Below are 4,303 nucleotides of genomic sequence, written 5' to 3' on the forward strand. Positions count from 1 at the left end.
TTTATTAATATACAGAATACCTCTGCATTTAATTTGTTGCATTTGAGCAACTGAGCACCAGGCTTTGCTCTTGGCAAATCCCGCAGTCAGATGGGGAGAGGAGAGAACTACAATTCCCAGAAGGCAGGGCGGGGAGACCCGACGTGATGGCGTCACCGCCAGCGTGCGCTGAAGGACTGGGGGCGGCTATCGGAGGAACTACAACTCCCGGCAGGCGGTGGGGGCGACGCGATCGCGTCACTTCCGATGTGAGGCTGGCCGGCCGGTTGGCTAGCCAGCCGACTGGCGCAGGCGCAGTGGGCGGGCTGGGCCTAGCGCTGTGGATTTTTTTTTCTCGCTTGTCTTCCCGTTTCCAAGGGCGGGCCATGGGCTCGGCACCGCCGCCGCCGCCGCCTGCGCCTGCTTCCCGCCGGCACTCGTGCTACCTGTGCGACTTGCCGCGGATGCCGTGGGCCGTGGTCTGGGAGTTCTCGCAGGCCGTGTGCCGCGGCTGCGTCAACTACGAGGGCGCCGACCGCGTCGAGCGGGCCATCGAGCAGGCCCGGCGGCTGAAGCGGGCGCACGGCCTGCCCGAGCCCGAGGTCGGGCCCCCCAGTGAGGCCCAGGCCCGGCTCCCCCCGCCTCCGCCGCCGCCTCCTCCGAGGGCCGGCTATTCGGCTAAGGAGGCGTCACCCTGCGCCCCCTCGGCCCCTCCCCCCCCTCCCCTGGAGTGCCTGGAGTACCAGAGGGGGGCCGGCGACTGGCGACCCCTGGCCCAGCTGCTGCCACCTGCCGCCCGCCTCTTCAAGGAGCCCGTGCCCGCCGAGCTGCTGCCCGAGCCCCCCCCGCTGCCCCCTCCCCAGCCCCGGCGCCAGGGCGGCGGCTGCCCGTCCCGCCCCGGGGCCCGCCGCCGCCGCGCCTCCCCCCAGCGGGAGCCGGTGGCCGGGGATGGGCAGCCGCCGCCCTGGCCCGACAGCCGGGCCCAGGCCGAGATGGGCCACCCGGCCGAGATAGGGCACTCGGCCGAGATGGGGCACCTGGCCGAGATAGGGCACTCGCCCGCCGCGCTGATCAGCCCCCCCGCCGACTCCCTGGGCCCCCCCAAGGACCCCGCCGGCCAGGCCGTCCACTCTTCCACGGGGCACGGCGCCCCGCTCCGCCGCCCGGCGCCCCGCAGCGGCGAGCCGGGGGGCCCCTCGTCCGAGCCGGAGCCCCCCGGCGCCCCCGACTCCTCCAGCAGCCCGCTGTGCTGCACCATCTGCCGGCAGCGGCTGGAGGACACCCACTTTGTCCAGTGTCCCTCGGTGCCCGGCCACAAGTTCTGCTTCCCCTGCTCGCGGGAGAGCATCAAGGCGCAGGGGGCCAGCGGCGAGGTATACTGCCCCAGCGGGGACAAGTGCCCACTCATCGGATCCAACGTGCCCTGGGCCTTCATGCAGGGCGAGATCGCCACCATCCTGGCCGGCGACATCAAGGTGAAGAAGGAGAGGGACCCGTGATCTGGAGCGCACTGTCGAAAACCGAAGCCGCCTGCAACCCCACGGATGGACCGGGATGTTTTTCGCAACCAAAAAAATGAGAGACGATGGGATTAAATCACCCGCTTGGGACAAATATACTGTGGTGGGGATTCGCCACGCCCCCCTCATGACCGCCTGGCACCATGGCACTGGACGCCGGGGCTTAAGAAGCGAAGAAGGAGGGGCACCGTTTGCCATCTTGGGGCAGAGATTTAACTTTTACGAATTTGCAGCGTGTCTGCACCGAACTTCGATCGCTGTGGTGCCCGCATCGTGGAGCTCAACGTGCCAAGCTGGCCGTTCGATACAGGGGGCGGGAGGGCCGCGGGCACCCAGTTATTGACACTGGTCTTGAAGTACCTCTTCATGTTCAGCATTATCTCTGTGGATAAACACTTTGTATGTGTGTGTGTGTGCTTATATGTCGTGCCCGAGCCCCTAGGTGGAAGAATAGTGGGGAGAGGCACCCGTGAAGATCTTTTGATGTGACTTAGTGCACCGTTTCCCCCTCTGTGTGTGTGCGTGTTTGTGCATTGCCCACTCGCCGTGGCGTAGACAGCAGCGAAGGTTCGAGCGATATTGCGTCAGAGAATGGGGGCCAAGTGTAGGTTACAGGAGCACGGGTCCAGCATCGCACAGATTTACACCGTGCAGTGTAACTTTGCAGCAGGTTAAGATCTGAGATTTGCGTTTTAAAATAAAGTAACTCGATGGACCTATCGCAGATTGAACTGCCATAGCCGCAAACGTGTTACGGGGCTGTGTTAGCGTCTGTTTGTAAGTTGAGGGTTTATCCGTGTTTCTGAATCGTTCTACGTTATCTAGACCTCCACCATTAATGCCAAATGTTGCCCTATAGCTCAGTCGGTTAAGGCACAGAGCAGACGGGCGTATGACGCCAGGGAGGTCTCGGATCCAAAGGCTGAGTTATCTGATCAGGGCGCTGGGGGGCTGAGGTTCATCAATTGGCCTCAGCACCGCTCTCCCCCCCCAGATCAGGAAAGGAGGGAAATCAACCGGGGTGCCGCACTCCTCGTCACTGTGCGGGGACTGCTGCTGCTGAAAGTGCGTGTGGGTCTCGAGCAAGTTGCCCGGTCGGCCTGGCTGCAATGCTTCCCTCTGCCGAATAGCCCGCGAACACTCGCCGCCTGAAGAACAGCCACTCGGGCGAGGCGTGGGCCAGAGCTGTCGGACCCCAGCTCCCCCCCCCCCCCCTCATCCCCCAACAAGAATCGGCAACTGCATGGGAGGAAGCGAGAAGACGGAACAAGCAGTCTATTTTCCCGTTGAGACGGGAGCGAGTGGGATTCTCTGCCAGGAGCCTCTCGTCGTGCTCCTGTTGCGCGTCTCTTGGGCCGATGGGGTGCGGTTTGTGCTCTGGATGTTGCCGGTTGAGAGGAGAGTAATTTGTCTTCCTTTGGGTAAAGGACAGACACAACAACTTGTATTTATATAGCGCCTTTAACGTACTAAAACGTCCCAAGGCGCTTCACAGTGTGACCATCAGAGACAGAACGTGTATTTAAACCTCCATGGGTGCTTTATTGTGTTTTTTAATTAAATCATCGCGCCATGCTGAAAATGTTTTATCATCGCAATCTGGCTAGCAAAATATGGCACAGACTCCCAACGACCTTATGAAAAGGTACATTGTGAGCTCCATCTCCTGGCTGTCTGTTACTGAACCGCACAAGGTTCACTCCCTGGTTTGTGCTGAGTTGGAGGGTGTGGGGGGCGGGGGGGCGTTAGATTGGGACTACAGCGCTCTGGAGCAGTTGCCCCCCGGGATTTCCCGACCCTGTGCCCTTGGCTCCAAAGTGTGCATGTCTGTAGTTGACCCCTCGCTGTGTTAAGCCTGGCGCTCTGGCCAGCTGGGTACAGCTCCGGAGGGCAGCGGGAGTCTGCACCTGAACCCTGGCCAGAGTCGTTTGAAGGCGGGGTGGTGGTGGGGTTAATAAAATGTTGTGATAATATTGGTGGACAGGTGCGTCTGCCTTTTTTGCTTGATTATCTGCTGTTGTGTGTGTTAAAATGCTACTGTTTCAAAAATGATCAAACTACTGCCCCCAAGGGTCTGGGGAGGTTTTCATTGTGTGTGTCACTGTAAGGATTTTATGGTGCTCTGATTTACCAGTGTGTTGTGTCTCTCTTCCTGTGGTGATCCCACCTTGTTTTTCCTCCCGCTCTGTTGCCATAATCTGTAATTACATTAGCTTGTGATAATCATGATTTAACAGAAGAATGGTTTTTTTTTTATATTTAAACAAAACCCTTACAAAATAAAGCCTCTTTACCGGGACTTGGATTATTCTGTAACACACACACACAGTTCGAACTCGCTGCCGATGTTCCCTCTTATTTATTTGTTTATTTTCGAGCGCGGTCCCTTTAACTGGCTGCGTGGCCCGTTCAAATATTCGCGCGTGCGCGGCTCCTCCGTATGTGTGGGACCTCCAGACCGCGGCGGGGCCGCACAGCTTAGCGGGCGCGTTGGTTGCAGTGATCGAGAATTGAATCTGAAATGAGGGATGTTCGAACGGGTTAATATACCTGTGATGGGAAACCTAATCGTACTGCAGTGGGTGTGGCGCACTGGACGAGATCTGCCAACTTCGCTTACTACTTTTCGGGATGTGGACGTCGCTGGCAAGGCAGGCATTTATTGCCCATAAGAACAGGAGGAGGCCATTTAGCTCCTCGAGCCTGCTCCGCCATTCAATAAGATCATGGCTGATCTGCCACCGAACTCCATCTACCCGCCTTCACCCCATATCTCTTGATACCTTTGGTTAACAAAATATCAA

At 59.1% G+C, this 4,303-nt stretch overlaps 1 pseudogene; it reads left to right on the forward strand.

The window, feature by feature from the left end:
* The first annotated feature begins 239 nt into the window (after positions 1 to 239).
* Positions 240 to 3,798, forward strand: LOC147096769 (interferon regulatory factor 2-binding protein 2-A pseudogene; annotated as a pseudogene).
* Positions 3,799 to 4,303: the final 505 nt, after the last annotated feature.

This window comes from Somniosus microcephalus, chromosome 34 (assembly GCF_052327205.1).
Source record: "Somniosus microcephalus isolate GS21.2 chromosome 34, FLI_Smic_1.0, whole genome shotgun sequence".
NCBI classification, from domain to species: Eukaryota; Metazoa; Chordata; class Chondrichthyes; order Squaliformes; family Somniosidae; genus Somniosus; species Somniosus microcephalus.